This window comes from Psittacula echo (genome assembly GCF_963264785.1).
Source record: "Psittacula echo genome assembly, chromosome: 2".
In the NCBI taxonomy this organism is placed as follows: domain Eukaryota; kingdom Metazoa; phylum Chordata; class Aves; order Psittaciformes; family Psittacidae; genus Psittacula; species Psittacula echo.
In genome coordinates, this window is record NC_137737.1 from 14,217,902 (window position 1) to 14,228,622 (window position 10,721).

The 10,721-nt window shown below is 41.3% G+C and overlaps 1 pseudogene across 1 annotated transcript; it reads right to left on the bottom strand.

Moving 5' to 3' along the window:
• Nucleotides 1–5,128: 5,128 nt before the first annotated feature.
• LOC308217348 (U6 snRNA-associated Sm-like protein LSm5) lies at nucleotides 5,129–8,661 on the bottom strand (annotated as a pseudogene). Its single transcript has 5 exons — nucleotides 8,616–8,661; nucleotides 7,897–7,992; nucleotides 7,646–7,673; nucleotides 6,947–7,019; nucleotides 5,129–5,160 (listed from the first exon to the last, which is right to left on the bottom strand). The product of its transcript is annotated as a U6 snRNA-associated Sm-like protein LSm5 (transcript).
• Between the last annotated feature and the right edge of the window lie 2,060 nt (nucleotides 8,662–10,721).

Sequence of the window (10,721 nt, forward strand, 5' to 3'; positions counted from 1 at the left end):
CTCCTTTCACCATTGCTGCCCTTCTGTGTATGTCTATGGCCAGCAAACACGAGCATCATCCTCAGCTGTGCACCTACAATTATGTATGCATATGTACATGTCTACCTATGCAAATCTATTTCTTTGTTCCACACAGTTAAAGGAGATTAGTCATAGGTAAGCCAATTTACATAGATAGCATTTGAAATTTAAACACCTCAGTTCCTTGCAAAACATCAGCTCAGCAGATCAGTTAGCAATACGTAAATCCTTACTCCAAAACTGTATTCTCTTGAATCTTATGAAAATCTGTGCTAATATAAAGCCCAACTCACCTATTTTCTGACATTCTTCTCTTATTAAAGGTACTTATTAGACAGTAAAACAACTGATTGGGAGCACATACCATGACAAGTCGAATAGCCAACATCTGTAGCAGTTGCATATTACATCTCAATGTTACCATTTAGTAGGTATATAGGTAGATATGTGCTTATAAATGCACAAGAACTGGAAGAAGTAATCTGTAACTGGTAGACTAATGGCTCTGCAATAGATGCACGTGGATCTAGGTTGCATGCTATGGGAAAGCATAGTACAGAAACATTCTTCTGGATTAAAACAATATGAGCAGCAGCAGGGAAAGGTATTTGGAAAGTCTTACTTGCGATCCACTGAAATAATGTCTGCAACAGCAGTCAGAACATTGGTTTCAAGGCTCTGTGGAACAGAAAAGGTAGTTTGCCAATATGCATCTTCTGTTGACAGTTGCCATTAAAACACAAAAGCATTATGATCAACAAAATGTGTAGGACACCAGAAGTGACATTTTTTAATATATCACATACAAGATACTCAGTATCTATAAGGTTATACAATTGTGAAATAACTGCTGAGAACACGAGTCCTGGAGTCTGCCTTGGATTATATCAGGATTTACAGTGTGTTTTCCTGCATTTTCCCCCAAAGTGTTTCAGAAATAAAAGGATCCTGGTAAAGTGATTCTCACACACTGCAGGAACACAGTGTTTCTCCTACTGAGAGAGGAGTACAAAAACACTCTTATCTCTATGTCTGAGTGACCGAGGTCACAGGAGAATCTGTACTTTTCCACTGATTAAAAGGTGCTTTGTGCCTGTGCATACAGTTGCCTGGTAACTTGCTCTGAGCTATTGCATATTAATCATACAGACATGCAGGAACACAAAGCTGACCTCTTCGGTTTATCACCCAAAATAGGTCACAGCAACACTAAGTTTATAGCAATTCAAGAAGTTTAACACTGAATTTTCTGGAATTTAGGTATGTGCTTATATGGTTCAATGAACACTATTTTTATGAATAAAAAGGAAGCAATAGAAGCCATTTGTGCAATAGAAGTTATTTATATGTGATTTTAGAGCATACAAAAGGCATTGCCTACAAAGCAAACATCAATTATTACCAATATTTACTTTTTCATAGGGCAACATGTAATGTCTCAGACTCCACAAGCATAACCTGACAGACTTTCATGACTTGGAAGTTTTACAGAAGCTCCAATAGTGCAACCAAACCGGAGGTGTTTCGATATTTGGGATAGACTCATTATCTTCAGTAAATATACCTCTTTTGAGGTGGGCTGCTGACTGTGTTCAATAGTCACAGCTGACGTAGGAGCAACTTGGTCTAGTGGAAGGTGTCCTGCCCGTAAGTAGGGGCTTGGAACTGGATGAGCTTTAATATCCCTTCCAACCCAAATGAGTCTATGATATGAGCATAGGTAGGAGCAAACTTCACTCATTTGGCTTTAACTGACACTCCAAGTGTTTAAAATAATTCTTAAATTGGTTGCTTGTTTGATTACCCTTCACACAAAACGCTCCTTCAAATGTAGGTTTGTTCTTTTCAGATTTAATGCATGAGCAGAAAACAAGCCTGCATAACCACTGAAACCATTGCAAAGTTTCAATAAACTTTAGCAGGGTCAGAAATTGTCCTCAAAGATCTTCCATACAGCAAATGCTTCCTTCTTCAAAACTTTCCTAAGCAAATGTTAGTGATGCTGCACCACAAATACTCACCCCCAGTCACACACATTCCTCCTGGGACCAGTACACAACTTAGGATTTTAACCATCGCCATCCCGTGTACTTGATACAAGTTCTCCCCTTTTCAAAGTCTGTTGATAGGGAAAAGCTGCAAGTGCTATACAACCAGGCAGACTTACCGCTTCTTGCCAAAAAGATTAAGCTTTATTAAAGAATACGCCTATTGCTTATTTTTAAGGATCCCTAAATCTATGAACGGGTATGATGGCTTGTTAGCATCAATATTTAAACACAGGTATGAAAAATGTCCTTCAGTTGAATGCCAAAATCAATTAATTAATTGCTAGGCAAATCCCCAAGGATAAAACACCTATTAAAAGCCAACAACAAGCCAGAAATCTCTTTCCATTTCATGTGGTGAAAAAAAAAAAATACATAATAAATCTTGAAAAAGGGTCTAGACACTGAACAAGGAAAGCTTATATTTTTACAGGGCAAGCACACAATTTCACAACTCCAAACAGCTGTCAACTATGGCTCCAAGTAAACTGAAACAGTAGGTAGAGAGGAACCATGTTCATACTAAGCCAGTTAGCCTTGTAGCAAAACTAAAGATAATTGGAACCAGTGCTATCTTAGAGAAGAAAAAAAGCCCCAAAATCTACAAAATACAAAAACTGAGAGGAACCATCACTTTGCATGGCATAAGTAAGAAGTTATTTTAACCTGATGACTTCCCTGCTCTAAACTTTAAGCACAACTTTTACATACTTTTAAAGCCTAGGGTTATTATGTTAAATGACCTACTTGTAGTGGCACCCTAAGTGGACACCAGTGTCTACAACTTCTACAGGACAGTGCAATATGATTAAACACTAGATTTCTAGGCAAGGGTAAAAAACCCCACCAGCAGTGACTCATTCCATTGAAAAGCTTATTACCTGCACTTCCAAAGCAACAGGCTACAGGAATACTGAATGCAAAGCAAGCCAGATCCACCTGGAATACTTAGTATTCTCAGCTGAAAGTTTGTAAAAATAAACTACCTCTTTTCATATTATAAAGGATTAACAGCATTTGGATGCACAGAAACTGCCTTTAGAGTGATGTCTGCAGACCTCCAAGTCATGAATTAAAATATCTTCCTAAAATGTAGCAGTCTTAGCACCTCCTCTAAGTGAAGAAAAAAACCCATAACCAGAAAAGGACAGTGAGGCAATACCGAGCTTTTTTCCTAGACATAACAAAATCCTGAGGGAACAAGATGTTCGTGCTATCAGAATAAAAACCCAAAGACACAAAATAGTTCACCTTTCCCCTTGTAAAGTTGCTTCTGAGCCAAGATATGCTCTTTTCATCAACCAAGCATGAAACCTCTCTTCAGTTTAAGAGCGTTTTCAAAATCCTGAGTGAAGCAGAAACCAAGTGCACACACTGGAACATGCATAGAATCCTACTGATAAAAGAAAATCAACACAACACATAGCATTACATTGGCTAGAACACTAAGTGTTCTGATGAAAAGGCTCAGCTTATTTCTAGGAAATAAAGCATTTGGAGCCCAAATCAACTGATGACATTCCAATCAAATGCAAGTTCAAAGAGTATTTTTTTTATTGTATTAAAAATAAATAAATAAATAAATAAATAAATAAAAGCTGGAGAAGGAAATGGGGTCAGAAATGAAAATCCATCCAGGGAGTCACGGGCATAGCTTGTCACCATGTAGTCTGAACAGGACAATAGCATGTATTTCAGAACAAGCAAGTCCAAATACCCCATTCCCTGGGAGAGAGAAGGGAGTCTCTTTCCCTTTTCACAGGCTAAAGCAAGAAGTTCTCAATGTATTTCAAGGCAAGACACAGCTACCACAAGGCAGATTTTCTGACAGATAAAGCAAGGCAAAAGGATCTTCCTTGCAGTTTCTTGCTCCTGAGCCCCCTTCTTCAACTCCTCTTCTGGTGGCAGGAAGGCAAAGCACGTCCTGCCTCTGCGAGCCTGTGCACGCCTTGTCTGCAGTAACAGCAGGCACCTGTGATTCCTCTCCAAAGACTTTTATACATTGAGATCAGTTGAATACTGCATTATGAAAGCATAAGCTGCAACGGACATGATTTAGAATCAGTTATTTTTTTGCCCATCATGACAAACTAGAAACAGCAATTCCTTACTTTATAGACACTCTCTTAAAGTAGCAGTTGCTCCAAACATCTGTCAAATTTTTATATCCAAGGAGAACAGATGCAGCCAAAAAGAATGTTTATTCTAAAATGACTACTCTGAACTTCACAAGTAGGCAGGGGCAGCTCACAATTTAATTAAACATACACACAGCAGCTCCCAGTTTAATTAAGGATACACAGCACCACTTAGTGGTGAAAGAAATCACCACTGATGTGGATGAGAAGTACCACCAGCCTTTTTCTTCACTCCCCCCAAGCATGAACCAAGTCTGCTCTGTCTCTCCTCGCTGTCCAAATACTATTTACAGTGTCTTTACTACAAGAAAGCATATCTACCAAGCAAAAGATGTCCAGGAGAGCTGAACCTCAAGGCCACTAGAGCCAAAGGCTGCCAAGTATCAAACAGATGCATCCACTTTGAAGAGCTTTTCAGCATTCTCCAACACTGTACCAGTTTCTGGTGCTACAGCCTCAAGCAGTGTTTAATCAAATGACGCAGCTTAGTATCTGCCTGTACTCCAAAGAACAGCAATCTCTTGGCTCACAACTTCTCTTTTGCGTAGACTTGGGTCATAAACAAATGCAACAGATGTAGAAAAACTAAAGACCGACTTTCCACTCCATCAACCAATTATAAAAACTAACTTGTGCACTTAAATAACAAAACACAATAACTAAAAGAAAGCCTTTCATTCAGGACAGATTAGTGCATCTTTACAAGAATGTAATGATTTCAACTTAAGAAGTCAGTATCATCATTAGCAGTGCACCTTTCCTGAAGAGGAAATCCCTGTCTGTTATCAAATATTAACTGCAAGAGTGCATAAACAAAATAAACAACCAACAAACCTACCCATATCCCAAAATCTCTATTTATATTATATTCTATACATATATATATATATATATGTCTTCATAGACGACAACTGTATCAATTTATACTTCAGGTCCTTCCCTCCAGGAACCAGCTATAAAAGAATAAGACAACTGTGTGTTAGTGCCATAGATTTGAGTTTTACAAACTTGTATGTGACAGTTCTTGCTTTAGAAGATTTTAGCAGATGGAGACTTCATGGTAGACCACAAAAGTGGTGTTTAGATTTTATATTATCCTCCTCTGGCAACAGAAGTCAGTTACTGCCAGAGAAGCACGTGCCAAAAAGAATCTCCAAAACACTAAGAATGTTTAACAAGACACAAAGGAGTTCCTAGGTAAGACACGTTTTGGGTTTTGTCTTTGTTACTCACTTCAAGGAGATTTTTTTGTCTAGAAACACTACAGCTTGTTTTCAGAAAGACATAGAACATGCTTCCTTTCATGTAAGATTTCTCCAATTGCTTATTCTTCCCCAGACTGTCGCTATACTGGGAAGTTGGTTTCCTCTTTTTGACTTCTATTGCTAAGCATGGCTCAAAAACTAATAGAGCCTGAACCCTTCTAGGCAGCAGGCTTAAGTCAGCACAGCATTTTCCTGTGAAGAAAGTAAAGAACTTTCTTTAAACAACTGAATAACAGAAAAAGAAATTCAAAAGGAAAAGTATGAATAAGGGAAAAAAAGAAGAGGATAATTTCTTTCACTGACACATTCCTAATAGTTAGCTGAGCACTTCTAAAAACAAAGAGCTCTGCTGCTTTTGGGACCAAAGTAAGAAAAAGTCTAAAGCACAGTTTTCCTGATGTGGGACGATGTGTCCCCAAAAGAAACACGAGATCTAATACAGAAACATATCCATGTCTTGCTGAAAATCTGCACTCTAAGAATCCCCAGCTTCTGCTTCGAGGGCAGCATCCCACCAGCTGAACTGGATGGTAGTAGTTTTATCCCATACAAGTAGTCAGAACACACACTGTCCTTCAAGGATGCAGAACAATAACCAAAGCAGAAAAAGGCTTAGAAATGAAGTCAAGATGGCACTTGCTGAGACACACAGTGAGGATGTGCAAGGTAGATATGAGAGAAAAATAGAGATTATTCCTAATTCGCACACAGACAACTACACTCTAAGTCAGTCTTCCTCTTCTCTTCTCACAAAATGAGGAATGCCCTTACGTAGGAATGCCAGACTTCAGTGCAGAGAAGCAAAAAACTCTGGGTCTGCTTCTGTAGTATTTAAGAAGTTGCAGAATCCAGCTTAAGGATGCATAATGATATCTAATTACTGTTTCAGTACTGATCTATATACATCAGCACATGATAAACAAAACCCACAGTGCTTTCCATCTGGCATCATCCAACAGACCTCCAGATATTTTTTCAGAGCACATAAAGGTATATACAGCTCTCTGAGCATCAGGTGGATAATCATCACCAAATGACTCAACAAGCTTGTAAGCATCCAAACTGCTGCAAACCCATTTTTATATACAACAATGGATAAAACCTATTCCACCTACATACTTAGGCAGGCAAACACTCATAGGGGTTTAAAGGCACTGTATGAACCAGCCTCCAGAGTGGGTAACAAAACCAGTGATTCCCTTGCACACCTCAAGACCTGAAAAACATTCACCTAAGTAAAATCAGGGTCATGCTCTTTCTGTTATTCTTTTTAAGCTGTAACATGAACCAAGTAAGGCAATAATACCACTTTTCCAGTACCACTCAAAGACAAATATGCCCTGGAAGGTATTTGAAAGTACCTTATGCAATGGAACTCTCTGGAAAGCTCAGTTTAAAGTAATTTAACTTAGTGCTGACAGACTTACAGGTACAGAAAATAAATGCATGCAGCCTTTTAACCACGATGACTTACCATTGTTATGTTATTTCCATTTAACAATATCTGGTCCAGTTTTGTGATTCTTCTGCCCTCAGGTGTAATCTCACTGAAGCAGCATTAGAAAAAGAACATAAGAACATGTAACCAGGGACAATGATTCAAGCTTTTACTACAGAACTGACAAACACCTCTACATTAAGATGACAATTGCTGGAACTAACAAAGACATCAGCCACACTGCAGTGTAACTGACCACCTGGGTAAAGAAAGCTACCTGGCAACTAAAAAGTTCCATTGTACTCTTCTGCTCTGTACATAAAGACATGGATTCACCCTGTAAATCTTGGCAATTTCTTGACCAACACTCAAAATAGGTTTCAAATATAAAAAAGGCACAGCCAAATAATAAATACTCATCTTTAAGTCTGCCAGCTTTTTAAATCTTTGCTTAGACCTTAAGGAAATATAAAAGCAAACAAACTACTGGGAAGTTCTACACACAACCCATGCAACATTAAGGCTACAAAATAGGAACCTGATTACAAGTATATATCATGCAACAGCTACTCTGTGACACAGCTGTCCTGAACAGATCACCACCTATAGTTTAAGTTCAAGATATAAACTATTCAGCTGGCAAGTAGGCAAGTATTCAAAAAATTTAAAAACACTTTGCTTATAGATTTTATACAATAGTTTTTCCTCAGGAAACCAAATAGAAATAATATGTACAATTCTGTAACATCTTCTAACACCATATCTGAATGCCCAGATTCAAGGAAAATAAGACCCAGAGTCTTAAAATCAAAATACTTAAAGTTATTTTCATTTTTACTGAACTGTGATTCTATCTGTAAAATAAAAATACCAGAATAATACAAGTGACCCATACAAAAAGTTTCTTTCCAGTGAACTCAAACCTCTCCTCTCAAATACAATAAATTAATTGAGCTGAGGCATAAAACATTTCCATCAAAGGATACTGACAAAGTCATCAAATCCTAGAAGCGTTCCAACAATTTCTTTGTCACTCTTCATCACAATATGAATGCGGGAGCCTATGCATTTGTCCACAAGCTCTGCAAATAAAAAAAACCAATAAGATTGAAAAGTACAAGAGACTGTTCTATGGAACAGTACACTTTTTTGAACAAAACCCCTAACATTGTGTGCGGTGGAAATGTATTTTTAAAGGCGTACATGTACTGCTAGTACACGACCACGTTTCTGAGGCTGGAACTCTGCAGGAAGACGTTCCCTTCAGTGAGAACACTTTAATGTCATAGAATCATAGCTTGGGTTGGAAGGGCCCTTAAAGCTCCCCCGGCTCCAACCCCCTGCCACGCGCAGGGACACCTTCCACTAGAGCAGGTTGCTCCCAGCCCCGTCCAACCTGGCCTCAGGCACTGCCAGGGTGCGCAGTCCATTACCGCACACCGGCCGAGCACCAACACTCGGCCCCAGCCGGTGTCTGCTCCACACCCACAGACACCCACCGGGATCCCCGTTTACTGCAGGCGCCTCCAAACTCGTTCACCCCATTCAAGCTTCCCGCCAAGCGGCAGCACCGCCCACACCAACCACAAGTGCCCGCAAACAGGCTTGACTTAGCTTAGCTTTGCTTTGTTTTGTTTTGCTTTGCTTTGCCTCCCCTCCTGTCCCCGCTCCCGCCCCTCTGCAAACCGGAAGCACCGCCAGTTACCGAGCGGCAGCAGCTGAGACGGATTGCTGGTCGCGGTGGCCGCCATGTTGGACCGAGCCCTGACCAATCGCTGCCACCTCCCGCTTCAGATGTGAAGGGCGATGCGGCAGCCCCGACGAGCGGATCGCAGAGCAGTCGCTCCGCCGTTTTCCCCTGAGTAACTACACTAACCAAACAGCTCTTCTTTTCGCGGGGAGTGGCAGGTGGAAGGATTTTAATCGCTGTACGTCAGAGCTATCTTTATTTCCTCACCCAGATTTGCTCATTAATTCACAAGTGGGCTGCAGCAAGAAGGATTTTTGGAAGCTCTTTTGGGTACACACATGGCTTGGAGCAAAAACCACTGGCTGTTCAAACACACTTTGCTTGCTTAATACTGCAGCACTGAGCAACCTGCTCTAGTGGAAGGTGTCCCTGCCCATGGCAGGGGATTGGAACTGGGTGAGCTTTAAGGTCCTTTCCAACCCAAACCATTCTATGATTAGATAAAACTGGTATTTCACATCTAGAGTCACCGCACATCTTGTGCCAGGCTGCCTCTGGAAGAATCAAGCCCAAATAAATTCCATCCTCTGCCTTAGAGAGCATGAACCTTTGGAGGATGTAGAGCTGCTGGCTGCAGGGCAGCTAGCTCAGTTCTTGTGTGGTTAGTTCCCAGGCAACTCTGAATGTTCACAAAGTCAAACCCAACCTCTGGCATCAGCAGATGCTGTGTGGCTCCACACAGGATCACTTCACGGTGACCAGAGCAATGCGAGGCCAGACTTGCCTCATAGCAAGGGTGCAGGGCTGTGTCTCTCCCTGGAGCAGAGTGCGTACAAGGTGGCAGTTGGGGTAGTTGTAATGATGACGTAAGTTGGCACAGGCAGAGTGCAGGGACAGCCACAGAACCACAGGTGAAATGCAAAGAGTAAGCTTATTTTCATTATCTCACCAAACAGAGGATCCCTGAGCAGAACCCAGGCAGAGCCACATAAGCAGGGACACAGGCATCATGGAGCTTGATCCATGCTGGAGGATCACCAGCACTGCTGTTTTCCCTGTTAATCATGGATTCATTCAGGCTTCATTTACCACTGTGTTTTGATCTTCTCCATAACAGGGCAGGAATTTCAAGTGTATCTGACCAGATGCCTCCATGTATATCATAGGTCTACGTTACTTAATCACAGATGCTCTGCTTGTCAAGCACGAAAAGACAAACAATTAGTATGTGAAAAAAGCACACACTTCACTGGACTGTGAACGTCCAGATCCTGATACTAAGCCTAAGGTGCAGGACAGAAAGCTGGTGCTGGGCATCACGTAAACATGGTGCCCTCCACAAGTGACACCAGCATGGCAATCCACCCTTGCTTAGCCATGTAAACCTCCATCTGTGTACGACCACATAGGGCAGTGCTCTTAGACACACAATAAACCAGGTCACTAAGTGCGAATGTCCAGACCCTTTTCCTAAGCCTACTGTGTTAGGACAGAAAAAAGGAGCTGAGCATATCCCACACATTGTGCCCCCCGGAATAGTGCCACCAACATGGATATCCTCAATTCCTTATCCAGCTAAAAATCCATCTGTGTAAAGCCTCACAGGACAGCACTCTCTGGTGATAGAGATACCAGCTCCCTAAGTGCAAATGTCCAGACTCCGATGCTAAGACTAAGGTGCCAGGACAGAAAGCTGATGCTGGGCATCAGCTATACATGGTGCCCTCTGCAACAGTGAAAATCAACATGGCAATCCACCCTTTCTTAGCCACGTAAACCTCCGTCTGTGTACAACCTCACAGGGCAGCACTCTCAGGTACCCCATAAACAAGGTCTCTAAGTGCAAAATCTCCAGACCCTGCTCTTAAACCAAATGTATTACAAAAAAACAAATAGCTGGGCATGTTCTACACTGGGTGCCCTCTGGACCAGTGCCTTCAATGTAGAATCATAGAATAGTTAGGGTTGGAAAGGACCTTAAGATCACCCAGTTCCAACCCCTTGCCATGAGCAGCCATGCCTCACACTAGACCATGTCACCCAAGGCTCTGTCCAACCTGGCCTTGAACACTGACAGTGTTGGAGCATTTACCACTTATTTGGGCACTCTGTGCCAGTGCC